The sequence below is a fragment of the Scyliorhinus canicula genome, chromosome 14 (genome assembly GCF_902713615.1).
Source record: "Scyliorhinus canicula chromosome 14, sScyCan1.1, whole genome shotgun sequence".
Lineage (NCBI taxonomy): Eukaryota > Metazoa > Chordata > Chondrichthyes > Carcharhiniformes > Scyliorhinidae > Scyliorhinus > Scyliorhinus canicula.
In genome coordinates, this window is record NC_052159.1 from 39467628 (window position 1) to 39483596 (window position 15969).

Below are 15969 nucleotides of genomic sequence, written 5' to 3' on the forward strand. Positions count from 1 at the left end.
GCAAGAGGCTCAATTGCCAATGCAAAAAGCAAGGGGGACAGGGGGCACCTCTGCCTCGTCCCACAGTGGAGCCTGAAGTACTCGGACCTCCTCCCATTTGTCGCTACACTCGCCATCGGGGCCTCGTACAGCAACCTCACCCATTTAATAAACCCACCCCAAACCCGAACCTCTCCAACACCTCCCACAAGTACCCCCACTCAACCCTGTCAAAGGCCTTCTCCGCATCCAATGCCACCACAATCTCCGCCTCTCCTTCTGCTGCCGGCATCATTATCACATTTAGCAGCCTTCGCACGTTAGTGTTCAGTTGCCTCCCCTTCACAAAACCCGCCTGATCTTCATGTACCACCCCCGACACCCAGTCCTCTAGTCTAGTGGCCAAGATCTTCGCCAGCAACTTGGCGTCTACATTCACCAGTGAAATTGGCCTGTATGATCCGAACTGCAAAGGGTCCTTATCACGCTTCAGGATCAGGGAAATCAGCGCCCGAGACATCGTCGGGGGCAAAACACCCCCCTCCCATGCCTCGTTGAAGGTCCTAACCAACAGGGGGCCCAGCAGGTCCGCGTATTTCTTATAAAATGCAATCGGGAACCCATCCGGTCCCGGCGCCTTCCCCGACTGCATGTGGCCAATCCCACTGACCAGCTCCTCCAACTCGATCGGCGCCCCCAGTCCCTCCATCTGCTCCTCCTGCACCCTTGGAAATTGCAGCCTGTCCAAAAAACTCTCCATTCCCCCTCCCACCGCCGGCGGCTCCGACCGGTACAGTTCCCTATAAAAGTCCCTAAAGACCTCATTGACCTCTGCCCCCTGCCGCACCACATTCCCACCCCTATCCTTCACTCCACCAATCTCCCTAGCCGCGTCCCGCTTACGAAGCTGATGCGCTAGCATCCTGCTCGCCTTCTCTCCATACTCATAGACCGCTCCCTGCGCCTTCCTCCACTGTGTCTCCGCCTTTCTGGTGGTCAATAAATCAAACTTGGCCTGCAATCGACGCCGCATCCCCAGCAATCCCTCCTCCGGGGCCTCCACGTACCTCCTATCCACACTCAGCAGCTCCCCCACCAGTCTCTCCCTCCTCTCCCCCCTCTCACTATGGGCTCGGATGGAGATCAGCTCCCCCCTAATCACTGCCTTCAGAGCCTCCCACACCATCCCCACCTGGACCTCCTCAGTATCATTGACCTCGAGGTACCTCTTGATACATCCCCGAACCCTCCTACACACCTCCTCATCAGCCAACAACCCCACGTCCAGACGCCAAAGCGGATGCTGGTCCCGCACCTCCCCCGTCTCCAGATCCACCCAATGCGGAGCATGGTCCGAAATCGCAATAGCCGAATACTCGGCCTCCTCCACCCTCGGGACCAGTCCCCTACTCAAAACAAAGAAATCAATGCGGAAATAAACCCCGTGCACATGGGAGAAAAAAAGAGTACTCCCGAGCCCTCGGCCTCCAGAACCTTCAGGGATCAACTCCTCCCATCTGGTCCATAAACCCCCTCAATACCTTGGCCGCCGCCGGCCTCCTGCCTGTCCTTGAACTAGAATGATCCAGTAGGGGATCCAGCACCGTATTGAAGTCCCGCCCTATGATCAAGCCCCCCACCTCAAGGCCAGGAATGCGGCCCAACATACGCCTCATGAAACCAGCATCATCCCAATTCAGGGCGTACACATTTACCAACACCACCCTCTCCCCCTGCAGCTTCCCGCTCACCATCACATATCTGCCGCCACTATCAGCCACAACCTCAGACACCTCAAACGCCACCCTCTTCCCCACCAGGATCGCCACCCCCCAGCTCTTCGAGTCGAGCCCTGAATGGAAAACCTGCCCCACCCACCCCTTCCTCAAACGGACCTGGGTCCGCCACCTTCAGGTGGGTCTCCTGGAGCATGGCCACATCTGCCTTCAGCCCCTTCAGATGCGAAAACACCCGGACCTGCTTAACCGGCCCATTCAACCCCCTCACGTTCCACGTAATCAGCCGGATCAGGGGGCACCCCGCCCCTCTCCCCCGTCAACGAGCCATAGCCCATTGACTGCTCGCCCCTGGCCAGCACCCATTCGGCCCATTTCCCACGGCGATAGAACCTCACCCCGACCCGCACCAACTCCTCCCTGGCCAATCCAGCAGCAACTCGGTATCCCTCCCCCCCCCCCCCCCCCCCCCAGGCTAGGACCCCTCCTAGCCGCGACGCTCCCTGCACAGTACTCCCGTGAGCCAGCTGACTTCTGCTGACCCCGGCAGCTCCCGCCCTAACTCCGACCCCTCCCGATATGAGGTCCCCCCTCCTCCCCTGCATCAGCTTCTTGGCACCGCTTCGGCGTGGGAAAACGGGTCTAATAACCATGCCCCTCGCCACCACCTCCACCCCCCTCGTCCCGCAGCGCGGGAAACCAGAGAAAAGCCTGCGCTTTCACACTGCCCCACCCCACCAACGCAGCTCCCAAACAGCAGACCCAATCCAACCACCAACTCCATACAAACAACGACACAGATCAACCACAAACCCCAGTACCCCCCATTAAAACACAAAACCATAACCTACATCGTCCGAAAGCGAGGGAAAAAACAGAAACAAACTGAATAATCAGCAACAGCATAAACAGTGATACAGAAATAGAAAAACTCCCACAGCCCCCAATCTCTAGTTCGAGTCCAACATTTCAGCCTGCACAAAGGCCCACGCTTCCTCCGGGGACTCAAAGTTGTAATGCCAGTCCTTGTAGGTGACCCACAGGCGCGAACATGCCAAACTTCACCTGCTTTCCGTGGAGCACTGCCTTCGTCCGGTTAAACCCGGCTCTCCGCTTAGCCACCTCCGCACTCCAGTCCTGGTAGATACGCACTACCGAATTCTCCCACTTACTAATCCTCACCTTCTTGGCCCATCGCAGAACACACTCCCGGTCACTGAACCGATGGAACCGCACCAGCACCGCCCGCGGGGGTTCATTCGCCTTAGGCCGCCTGGCCAGTACTCTGTGGGCCCCCTCCAGCTCCAGGGGCAGATGGAAGGATCCTGCCCCCACCAGCGAGTTCAGCATCACGGCCACATAGGCCGGCAGGTCCGACACATTCAGCCCCTCCTCGAGGCCCAGGATCCGCAGGTTCTTCCTCCGTGACCGAAGCTCCATCTCCTCGAACCGATCTTGCCACTTTTTATGAAGCGCCTCGTGTATCTCCACCTTCCCCACGAGGGCCAAAACCTCCTCCTCGCGCTCAGAGGCCTTCTGCTGCAAATCAAGTATCGCTGCACCCTGGGTTGTCTGGGTCTCCAGCAGCTTACTAGTCATCACCTTCAGGGATTCCAACAACTCCCCTTTCAGCTCCGTAAAATAGCGCAGAAGGGCCGCCTGCTGCTCCTCCGCCCACTGCCTCCACTCCTCAGGGGCTCCACCGGCTGCCATTTTGTCCACCTTCCCCCGCTTTTCCAGGGGAGCTACTGCCGTTTTTCTCCTCGCCCCACTCCGAGTCCGCACCATAAATCCCGGGGGGGGTTTTGCTCCAGACCCCTTTATCCACCGGGAATCGTCAAATCAGCGCCGTATGGGGCTCTTAAAAGAGCCCACAAGACCTATTAATGCGGGAGCTGCCGAACGTGCGGCTTAGCTCCGCATAGCCGCAACCGGAAGTCTAATTACATACATTGCTAACCATGCCTCTTTTAAAATATTATTCCCTTGTGGGAACCTCATCTCAGGAAAGATATACTGGCCTTCAAGAAAATCCAGTTCATCAAGATGATGTCTAGGATTAGAGAATGGAGCTATAATGAGAAAAAGATAAACTTGGGTTACTCAATTGAGTTATGGAGGTAAACGGATGATCTGACCAAGAATAAAATAAATTAAGAAGATAGATAAAGAATGACCATTTTTTTGACAGAAGAATGAAGAACATGAGGGAATTTTTAAAATGGTTTATTCATTCACACAAGACCAGGCTAGGCTAGCGTTTATTACCCATCCCACATTTCCCTTGAGAAGATGAAGGCTAACCGCCTTTTTGAACCACTACAGCCCACAGTGCTGTTAGGAAGTGAATTGGACTTTGTTTGATAGAGCAAGATTGTAATTAATTGTAATTAACAGAAAAATTGTAATGTTGGAGTCAGATAAATATCTGAGCTCTCATTTAAAGAAATGGCTGAAAAAATGGGGGAACACACGATTTGAACCCGAAACACCAGAGCATTAGCCTGTCCCTCTGGACTACTAGTCCAATGAAATTATCACTATGCCATCACCTCCCTCTAATGAATAAAGTAAAAGAGGTAGGTTATGAGGAGGTTTTTGAAGGTGAGGAAAGATGAACCATGGCAGAAGGATTTTGAAAGAAAATTCCAAATAGCAGGATCTTGAAGGCCCTGCAGTTAATGATGAGGTGGAATGGACGTGCACAGTTGTCCAGATTCAGAAGATCAAATCTTGAACGTTGGAATGTAGAGCTTCACCAGATAGCAGCAGGAAGATTGAATGAAGCCAGAGAGGACTTTCTAAATGACAAGCATTTGGAAATCAGTACCCGGGAGATGAGGAACTAATGGAAGTCTGTGTGAACATGAGAGAATGCTGGATACAAACTTCTCATAACTATAGTCTCATTCTTTTTCTAATTACATTTTATTTTTAAAAAGAGTTCAATTATTAAGGGGTCGGACCAGGGGTGGGGTGGTCGCTGTCTTTGAGAAGCAGAAAATGCAAGCTTGTTTTCTCAAAAGTAAAGACTGACCAGAAATGCTGGAAAGCAAAACAAAATCAGAAAAGAGTTTATCGTAAATTATGTACAGCAAATATCATGGGCGCAATTCTCCTAACGGGAGACTAAGTGCCGACGCCGGAGTGAAATCCAGAGTGTTTCACTCCGGCGTCGGAGGCCCCTCCTCGCCCCCTATTCTCTCACCCCCAGGGGGCTAGGAGCGGCGCCGCGTCAATTTCGAGCGCCGGGCCTTGGTGCCGCATCAAAACAGCACCGCATAAATGACGCGGCCAGCGGCGCTTAAATGACGTCACCCGCGCATGCGCGGTTGCCGTCCTCCCCGCGGGCGCCCCGCAAGACATGGAGGATTGATCTTTCAGGGCGGTGGAGGAAAAGAGTGCGTCCTTTAGAGACGCCGGCCCGCCGATTGGTGGGCACCGATCGTGGGCCAGACCCCTACTGAGCGCCCCCCTGGTGCTCGATCCCCCCCCCCCCCACACAGGCCGCACACGCAGCGTTCGCGCGCTGTTCACGCCGGCAGCGAACAGGTGTGGTTGGTGCCGGCGTGAACCCGTCGGATTGGGCAGGCCGCTCGGCCCATCTGGGCCGGAGAATCGCCGCTCGCCTGTTAGAAATGGTGAGCAGACTTCCGGTGGTGGCGATGACGTAGGAAGCCGTACATTTGGGAGCTCCCGATTCAAACGGACTTTTCGGCTCTTTTTAGAGCCTAAAACGGAATTTTGTCGACGTCTCCCGGTGGGAGAAGGTGTGGTGATCAACTTTCTCCACATTTCATGACTCGAACTCGGAGTGCAAAGGGGGAAAAAACGGCAGCAGCTCCCCAGAAAAAACAGGGGAAGGATTCCAAGATGGCGGCCGGCGGAGCACCAGAGGAGTGGAGGCTGTGGGCGCAGGAGCAGCAAGCTGCTCTCCTGCGCTGTTTTGCAGATTTTAAGGCTGAGGTGCTGAGCTCTCTGCAGGAAACGAATAAAAAGCTTTCGGAGATTCAGACGACCCAGGGTGCTGCCATCCAGGCGTTGCAGGCGCAGGCCGCTGAACGAGAGGAGGAGGTCGTGGTCCTCGTGAGTAAGGTGGAGGGGCACGAGGCACTCCATAAGAAGTGGCAAGACCGCTTCGAGGAACTTGATCACCGCATGAGGCGGAAGAATCTGAGGATCTTGGGCCTTGCGGAGGGGCTGGAAGGGTCAGATGTGACAACCTACGTGGCCACGATGCTGAACTCGCTAGTGGGGGCAGGATCTTTCCATCTGCCCCTGGAGCTGGAGGGAGCCCACAGAGGACTGGCCAGGAGGCCTAAGGAGAATGAACCCCCGCGTGCGGTGCTGGTGAGGTTCCACCGGTTCAGTGATCGGGAGTGTGTGCTGCGCTGGGCCAAGAGGGTGAAGAGCAGCAATTGGGAGAATAGGGTAGTACGGATCTACCAGGATTGGAGTGCGGAGGTGGCTAAGCGGCGGTCCGGGTTTAATCGGATGAAGGAGGTGCTCTATAAGAAGAAAATAAAGTTTGGAATGTTGCAGCCTGCACGCTTGTGGGTAACTTATTTGGAGTGGCATTATTATTTTGATTCCCCGGAGGAGGCGTGGGCCTTCGTGCGGACGGAGGAGCTGGACTCGAATTAGGGGTTGGGGGTTGCGGGGTCGGTTGTAATGCATTATTGCTGGTTTCTGCTGTTGCTGTGTTTTTTCTGTACTTTTGTAATTTTGATATGGTTATTTATTGGGGTGTTGTTCTGTTTTTTGTTGGGGGCATTGTTTGAGTTTTGTATTTTGCGGGGGGGGGGGGGGTTGGGGGGTTTGTTGTATTTTGTATAGGGTTGGGGGTATGGAGTGGGGCTGGTATTTGGGAGCTGCGTCAGAAGGGTGTGGTGGGGCAGTGCGAAAGCGCGGGCTTTCCTCTGGCTTCCCGCGTTGCGGGGCTGGGGGGTGGAGATGATGACGGGGTGGGGGGGGTGGCCTTAACTGGTTCCTCCCCGCGCTGGAGCGGTGTCTTGAGGAGTGACAGGATGGGGGATGATCCCACTCTGGGAGGGGTCGGATTTTTGGCGGGGGTTTCCGGGGTCAGCAGAAGTTAGCTGACCCACGGAAGTACAATGGAGGATGGTTCGCGGCTAGGAGGGTTCCTAGCCTGGGGGGGGGGGGGATACCGGGTGGCTGCTGGCAGGGTCAGGAAGGAGCTGGTGTGGGCTGGGGGGACAGAGGTGAGGTGTTGTCGCCGTGGGGACTGGGTTGGGCGGGGGGTGCTGGCCTGGGGCGGGCAGTCAACGGGCTATGGTTAGTCGACGGGGAGGGGGGGCGGGACGCCCTCTGATCCGGTTGGTCACCTGGAATGCGAGAGGACTGAATGGGCCGGTGAAGCGGTCTAGGGTACTTGCTCATCTGAGGGGGCTAAAGGCAGATGTGGCAATGCTTCAGGAGACCCACCTGAAGGTGGCGGACCAGGTCCGTCTGAGGAAGGGGTGGGTGGGGCAGGTTTTCTACTCCGGGTTGGATGTGAAGAACCGGGGAGTAGCGATTCTGGTGGGGAAAAATGTGTCGTTTGAGGCATCTGAGGTGGTGGCGGATAAGGGGGGTAAGTTTGTTATGGTAAGGGGCAGACTACAGGGAGAGAAGGCGGTACTTGCTAGTGTGTATGTCCCAAATTGGGATGATGCGGGCTTTATGAGGCGTATGCTGGGACGTGTCCCGGATCTAGAGGCGGGAGGTCTGATTATGGAGGGGGACTTCAATACGGTGTTGAATCCTTCACTGGATCGGTCCAGTTCAAGGACGGGTAGGAGGCCGGCGGCGGCCAAGGTACTGAGGGGGTTTATGGACCAGATGGGAGGGGTGGACCCATGGAGGTTTGTGAGGCCGAGGGCAGGGGAGTACTCTTTCTTCTCCCATGTGCATAGGGTTTATTCTCGGATAGACTTCTTCGTGGTGAGTAGGGGACTGATTCCGAGAGTGAAGGAGGCCGAATATTCGTCCATTGGAATCTCCGACCACGCTCCGCATTGGATGGAGTTGGAGATGGGGGAGGTGCGGGACCAGCGCCCGTTGTGGCGGTTGGATGTGGGGTTGTTGGTGGAGGAGGAGGTGTGCAGGAGGGTCCGGGCAAGTATTGAGGGGTACCTCGAGGTGAATGATACGGGAGAGGTCCGGGTGGGGATGGCCTGGGAAGCCTTTAAGGCAGTGATTCATGGGGAGCTGATATCCATCCGGGCGCACAGGGAGAGGAGCGAGAGGAGTGAGAGGGATAGACTGGTGGGGAAGATGCTGGAGGTAGATAGGAGGTACGCGGAGGCACCAGAGGAGGGATTGTTGGGGGAGAGGCGCAGCCTGCAGGCTAAATTTGATTTGCTGACCACTAGAAAGGCGGAGGCACAGTGGAGGAAGGCACAAGGGGCAGTGTATGAACATGGTGAAAAGGCAAGTAGGATGCTGGCTCATCAGCTCCGCAAGCGGGATGCGGCTAGGGAAATTGCTGGAGTGAGAGACAAGAGTGGGAATCTGGTGCGGAAGGGGGTAGAGGTGAATGAGGACTTCAAGGACTTTTACGGGGAACTATACCGGTCGGAGCCAACGGTGGAGAGGAGGGGAATGGAGAGGGCAGCAGAGCAGAGCTACTGATCAGCTGTTCTGGGGAAATTTGCATACGTGCAGTGCGGTCAGCCTAATTTGAAGGTGTACCTGCGAAGAAGACCCAAGGAGTTTGAGTGAAGGCTAGCATCCAGCAGAGGGCAGCAGAGCAGAGCTACTGATCAGCTGTTCTGGGGAAATTTGCATACGTGCAGTGCGGTCAGCCAAATTTGAAGGTGGTTTGTGGAGGGGCTGTTGTCAAGTGACAGTTAAACCCGAAACACTTTGTCAGTGTTTCCCACCCTACCTCCTCCTCTAACCAAAAAAAAACCACGCTTGTTGGGAAGCGGGAGCAGGGGCTTGTCGTGAAGGTGAGTGAGTGCCTTTAAATTTTCTTACCTTTCAGCGGGAGCAGGGTTTGAGGGAATATCAGGTAAGCTCTTCCTTTCTTTTTCTTTTATTTTTCTTGGTTTTTTTTTAAATCTAGAGGTGATGTCAGGGAAGGCAGTACAATGCTCCTCCTGCAGAATGTTTGAGGTGAGGGACGCCGTCAGTGTCCCTGCTGATTTCATCTGTGGGAAGTGCACCCAACTCCAGCTCCTCAAAAACCGTGTTAGGGACCTGGAGCTTGAGCTGGATGAAGTTCGGATCATTCGGGAGGCAGAGGGGTCATAGATAGGAGCTTCAACACCAAAGACTGGAGATAGATGGGTAACTGTAAGAGGGACTTGGAAGAAGCAGTCAGTGCAGGGACCCCCTGCGGTCGTTCCCCTGAGTAACAAGTATACCGTTTTGGTAAGTCATGGGGTACGGGCCTCTGGCACGGAGTCTGTCCCTGTTGCTCAGAAGGGAAGGGGGGAAAGGAGTAGAACATTAGTAATTGGGTACTCAATAGTCAGGGGCACAGATAGGAGATTTTGTGGGAGCGAGAGAGACTCACGTTTGGTATGTTGCCTCCCAGGTGCAAGGGTACGTGATGTGTCGGATCGTGTTTTCCAGGTCCTTAAGGGGGCGGGGGAGCAGCCCCAAGTCGTAGTCCACATTGGCACTAACGACATAGGTAGGAAAGGGGACAAGGATGTCAGGCAGGCCTTTAGGGAGCTAGGATGGAAGCTCAGAGCGAGAACAAACAGAGTTGTTATCTCTGGGTTGTTGCCCGTGCCACGTGATAGTGAGACGAGGAATAGGGATAGAGAGCAATTAAACACGTGGCTACAGGGATGGTGCAGACGGGAGGGATTCAGATTTCTGGATAACTGGGGCTCTTTCTGGGGAAGGTGGGACCTCTATAGACAGGATGGTCTACATCTGAACCTGAGGGGCACCAATATCCTGGGGGGGAGATTTGTTAGTGCTCTTTGGGGGGGTTTAAACTAATTCAGCAGGGGCATGGGAATCTGGATTGTAGTTTTGGGGTACGGGAGATTGAGAGTATAGAAGTCAGGAGCACAGATTTGACTTCGCAGGAGGGTGCCAGTGTTCAGGTAGGTGGTTTGAAGTGTGTCTACTTCAATGCCAGGAGTATACGAAATAAGGTAGGGGAACTGGCAGCATGGGTTGGTACCTGGGACTTCGATGTTGTGGCCATTTCAGAGACATGGATAGAGCAGGGACAGGAATGGTTGTTGCAGGTTCCGGGGTTTAGGTGTTTTAGTAAGCTCAGAGAAGGGGGCAAAAGAGGGGGCGGTGTGGCGCTGCTAGTCAAGGACAGTATTACGGTGGCGGAAAGGATGCTAGATGGGGACTCTTCTTCCGAGGTAGTATGGGCTGAGGTTAGAAACAGGAAAGGAGAGGTCACCCTGTTGGGAGTTTTCTATAGGCCACCTAATAGTTCTAGGGATGTAGAGGAAAGGATGGCGAAGATGATTCTGGAAAAGAGCGAAAGTAACAGGGTAGTTGTTATGGGAGACTTTAACTTTCCAAATATTGACTGGAAAAGATATAGTTCGAGTACATTAGATGGGTCGTTCTTTGTACAATGTGTGCAGGAGGGTTTCCTGACACAATATGTTGACAGGCCAACAAGAGGCGAGGCCACATTGGATTTGGTTTTGGGTAATGAACCAGGCCAGGTGTTAGATCTGGAGGTAGGTGAGCACTTTGGAAACAGTGACCACAATTCGGTGACCTTTACGTTAGTAATGGAAAGGGATAAGTATACCCCGCAGGGCAAGAGTTATAGCTGGAGGAAGGGCAATTATGATGCCATTAGACATGACTTAGGATGTGTAGGTTGGAGAAGTAGGCTGCAAGGGTTGGGCACACTGGATATGTGGAGCTTGTTCAAGGAACAGCTATTGCGTGATCTTGATAAGTACGTACCAGTCAGGCAGGGAGGAAGGGGTAGAGCGAGGGAACCGTGGTTTACCAAAGAAGTGGAATCTCTTGTTAAGAGGAAGAAGGAGGCCTATGTGAAGATGAGGCGTGAAGTTTCAGTTGGGGCGCTTGATAGTTACAAGGAAGCGAGGAAGGATATAAAGAGAGAACTAAGACGAGCAAGGAGGGGACATGAGAAGTCTTTGGCAGATAGGATCAAGGAAAACCCAAAAGCTTTCTATAGGTATGTCAGGAATAAAAGAATGACTAGGGTAAGAGTAGGGCCAGTCAAGGACAGTGGTGGGAAGTTGTGTGTGGAGGCTGAGGAGATAAGCGAGATACTAAATGAATACTTTTCGTCAGTATTCACTCAGGAAAAAGATAATGTTGTGGAGGAGAATGCTGAGACCCAGGCTATTAGAATAGATGGCATTGAGGTGCGTAGGGAAGAAGTGTTGGCAATTCTGGACAAGGTGAAAATAGATAAGTCCCCGGGGCCTGATGGGATTTATCCTAGGATTCTCTGGGAAGCCAGGGAAGAGATTGCTGAGCCTTTGGCTTTGATTTTTAGGTCATCATTGGCTACAGGAATAGTGCTAGAGGACTGGAGGGTAGCAAATGTGGTCCCTTTGTTCAAGAAGGGGAGTAGAGATAACCCCGGTAACTATAGACCGGTGAGCCTCACGTCTGTTGTGGGTAAAGTCTTGGAGAGGATTATAAGAGATACGATTTATAATCATCTAGATAGGAATAATATGATTAGGGATAGTCAGCATGGTTTTGTGAAGGGTAGGTCATGCCTCACAAACCTTATCGAGTTCTTTGAGAAGGTGACTGAACAGGTAGACGAGGGTAGAGCAGTTGATGTGGTGTATATGGATTTCAGTAAAGCGTTTGATAAGGTTCCCCACAGTCGGCTATTGCAGAAAATACGGAGGCTGGGGATTGAGGGTGATTTAGAGATGTGGATCAGAAATTGGCTAGTTGAAAGAAGACAGAGGGTGGTGGTTGATGGCAAATGTTCAGAATGGAGTTCAGTTACGAGTGGCGTACCACAAGGATCTGTTCTGGGGCCGTTGCTGTTTGTCATTTTTATAAATGACCTAGAGGAGGGCACAGAAGGTTGGGTGAGTAAATTTGCAGATGACACTAAAGTCGGTGGAGTTGTATACAGTGTGGAAGGATGTTGTAGGTTACAGAGGGACATAGATAAGCTGCAGAGCTGGGCTGAGAGGTGGCAAATTGAGTTTAATATAGAGAAGTGTGAGGTGATTCACTTTGGAAAGAATAACAGGAATGCGGAATATTTGGCTAATGGTAAAATTCTTGGTAGTGTGGATGAGCAGAGGGATCTCGGTGTCCATGTACATAGATCCCTGAAAGTTGCCACCCAGGTTGATAGGGTTGTGAAGAAGGCCTATGGTGTGTTGGCCTTTATTGGTAGAGGGATTGAGTTCCGGAGCCATGAGGTCATGTTGCAGCTGTACAAAACTCTGGTACGGCCGCATTTGGAGTATTGCGTACAGTTCTGGTCGCCTCATTATAGGAAGGACGTGGAAGCTTTGGAACGGGTGCAGAGGAGATTTACCAGGATGTTGCCTGGTATGGAGGGAAAATCTTATGAGGAAAGGCTGATGGACTTGAGGTTGTTTTCGTTAGAGAGAAGAAGGTTAAGAGGTGACTTAATAGAGGCATACAAAATGATCAGAGGGTTAGATAGGGTGGACAGTGAGAGCCTTCTCCCGCGGATGGAGGTGGCTAGCACGAGGGGACATAGCCATAAATTATGGGGTAATAGATATAGGACAGAGGTCAGAGGTAGGTTTTTTACGCAAAGAGTGGTGAGGCCGTGGCATGTCCTACCTGCAACAGTAGTGAACTCGCCAACATTGAGGGCATTTAAAAGTTTATTGGATAAGCATATGGATGATAATGGCATAGTGTAGGTTAGATGGCCTTTAGTTTTTGACTTCCCATGTCGGTGCAACATCGTGGGCCGAAGGGCCTGTACTGCGCTGTATAGTTCTATGTTCGATGTTTCTCGACGGGCTATCTTTCCCGAAGATGCAGGAGAAGGGGTTGGGGGCACCGGTTGAGCTGGAGGAGCTGGTTAAGGGGATCGGGCAGATGCAGTCAGGGAAGGCGCCGGGGCCGGATGGGTTCCCGGTGGAGTTTTATAAAAAGTTTGTGGACCTAGTGGGCCCCTTGCTGGTGCGGACACTTAATGAGGCGTGGGAAGGGGGGACTTTGCCCCCGGCAATGTCGCGGGCGCTGATTTCTTTAATCTTAAAGAGGGACAAGGACCGCCAGCAGTGTGGTTCATACAGGCCCATATCTCTCCTTAATGTGGATGCCAAGGTGCTGGCAAAGATCCTGGCCACCAGGATAGAGGACTTTGTGCCAGGGATTGTACATGAGGACCAGACAGGTTTTTTTAAGGGAAGACAGCTGAACACGAATGTGCGGAGGTTGTTGAATGTCATCATGATGCCGGCGATTGAGGGGGAGGCTGAGATAGTGGTGGCGCTGGATGCGGAGAAGGCCTTCGATAGAGTGGAGTGGGGATACTTATGGGAGGTGTTGGGGAGGTTTGGATTTGGTGAAGGGTTTATTAGATGGGTGAGGCTGCTATATGAGGCCCCGATGGCGTGTGTGGCCACGAATGGGAGGAGGTCGGAGTACTTCCGGCTTTACCGAGGGACCAGGCAGGGTTGCCCCCTGTCCCCCTTGTTGTTTGCATTGGCAATCGAGCCGTTGGCGATGGCGTTGAGGGATTCAGGGAGGTGGAGGGGTTTGGTGCGGGGTGAGGAGGAACATAGGGTGTCGTTGTATGCCGATGACCTGCTACTGTATGTGGCGGACCCGGTGGGAGGGATGCCGGGGGTGATGGAGCTGCTAGCTGAGTTTGGGACCTTTTCAGGCTATAAACTAAATCTAGGCAAGAATGAGGTGTTTGTGGTGCACCCTGGGGACCAGGAGGAGGGAATTGGTAGGCTCCCGCTTAGGAGGGCAGGGGAGAGTTTTAGGTACCTGGGGGTGCAGGTGGCCAGGGACTGGGGGACTCTTCACAAGCATAATTTCACCAAGCTTGTGGATCAGATGGAGGAGGAGTTCAAGAGGTGGGACATGCTGCCATTGTCGTTGGCGGGGAGGGTGCAGTCCGTCAAAATGACGGCGCTTCCCAGGTTCTTGTTCCTCTTTCAGTGCCTGCCCATCTTCATTCCCAGGGCCTTCTTTAGGAGGGTGACTAGCAGTATTGTGAGCTTCGTGTGGGCACATGGGACTCCGAGAGTGAAGAGGGTTTTCCTGGAGCGAGGGAGGGATAGAGGCGGGCAGGCGCTGCCCAACCTTTTGGGGTACTATTGGGCGGCCAATGTGTCAATGGTGCGTAAATGGGTGATGGAGGGGGGGGGCGTGGAAAAGAATGGAGATGGCGTCTTGTAGAGGTACGAGCCTGGGTGCCCTGGTAATGGCGCCGTTGCCGCTCTCTCCTAAGAGGTATACCACGAGCCCGGTGGTGGCGGCGACCCTAAGAATCTGGGGACAGTGGAGACGGCATAGGGGGGAAACAAGGGGCTCGATGGAGGCTCCATTAGGTGGAAATCATCGGTTCATCCCGGGGAACACTGATGGGGGATTTAGGGGGTGGCAAAGGGTGGGCATCAGTAAATTGAGGGACCTGTTTATTGGCGGGAGGTTTGCGGGCCTGGGGGAACTGGAAGATAAATTTGGCTCCCCCAAGGGAACATTTTCAAATACTTGCAGGTAAAGGCGTTTGCTAGGTGACAGGTGGAGGAATTTTCTTTGCTGCCCTCCCGGGGGGGCGATGGACAGAGTGCGTTCGGGGGTGTGGGTCGGAGAGGGGAAGGTGTCTGACATTTATAAGGTAATGCAGGAGGTGGAGGAGTCGTCAGTGGAGGAGCTGAAGGCTAAATGGGAGGGGGAACTAGGGGAGCAGATAGAGGATGGGACTTGGACGGATGCCTTGGAGAGAGTCAGCTCTTCCTCTTCCTGTGCGAGGCTTAGTCTCATCCAATTTAAGGTGCTGCATCAGGCCTATATGTCTGTGACTCGGATGAGTAGGTTCTTTGGGGGTGAGGACAGGTGCACCAGGTGTTCGGGGAGTCCAGCGAATCATGCCCATATGTTCTGGGCATGCCTAGCAGTGGAAGAATTCTGGAAGGGGGTGGCGGGGAGGGTGTCGAGGGTGGTTGGATCCAGGGTCAAACCAGGTTGGGAACTTGCGATTTTTGGAGTTGCGGCGGAGCCGGGAGTGCAGGAGGTGAAAGAGGCCGGTGTTCTGGCCTTTGCGTCCCTAGTAGCCCGGCGGAGGATCTTGATGCAGTGGAAAGATGCGAGGCCCCCAAGTGTGGAGACCTGGATCAGTGACATGGCGGGATTTATAAAATTGGAGAGGGTCAAATTTGCCCTGAGAGGATCAGTACAAGGGTTCTATAAACGGTGGCAGCCTTTTCTGGCTCAAAGATAGGTATCTTGGTCAATAGTAGCAGCAACTCCGGGGGGGGAGGGGGAGGAATGGAGGGTGTTCTTTACTGTTTCTATTTTTATTTTTTTTCCTTTGGCTATTTAACTTAATATTGTGTTCACTTAAGTTGTTGTTAATATGTTTTGTTGTTCATTAAGGATGGGCGAATGTTTATGACTGTTATCATTATTGTTATTGTTGGTATTTTATTGCGGTTCGTTGTTGTTATAGAAATACAACATTTTTCAATAAAAATTATTTAAAAAAAAAGAAACGGTGAGCAACGATTCTCAGAGCGGCCTGTCGTGAAACGCAGCACGCCGTTTTGGGGGGGGGTGGGGGGGGGGAGAATCGCGTGCGGGTGCTAGGCCGGCGTGGCGGGAATTGCCCGGCACTCCCGCGATTCTCCCACCCGGCGTGGGGGTCGGTGAATCGCTCCCCATGTATTCGAATCCCCGAAGCACTATAGAGAAATATTTTATATGTTAGATTCTGAACATTACAGTATTCCCTCGCACTGCAATGTGCAGATATAAAAATCACATATATTACGTTAGTGTAGTAAATGTTTCAGTAACTGAACTTAGTTATAGCCATAACTACGTTGTTATTGAAACATTTGTTGTCTTAAGTGACCAGAGATTTTTAGTAGCTCAGCTGGATTATGTATTTTCACGATTAAAAAGTGCACCTTTCTGCTGGAAGGATTTTGTTTCCCTCATTGCCATCTTTGTACAAAAGCACGGTGGCACAGTGTTTAGCACTGCTGCCTCACAGCTCCAGGGTCCCGGGTTCAATTCCAGCCTCGATGACTGTGTGGAGTTTCCTCCGGGTGGTCCGACCTTCCCACCCCCCACCCCCCCATCCCCA

At 53.0% G+C, this 15969-nt stretch overlaps 1 protein-coding gene across 8 annotated transcripts in view; it reads right to left on the reverse strand.

Moving 5' to 3' along the window:
• nbeaa (neurobeachin a) overlaps nt 1–15969 on the reverse strand; it is a 1044979-nt gene that overhangs the window by 655774 nt on the left and 373236 nt on the right. The gene's annotated exons all lie outside the window — the stretch shown is intronic.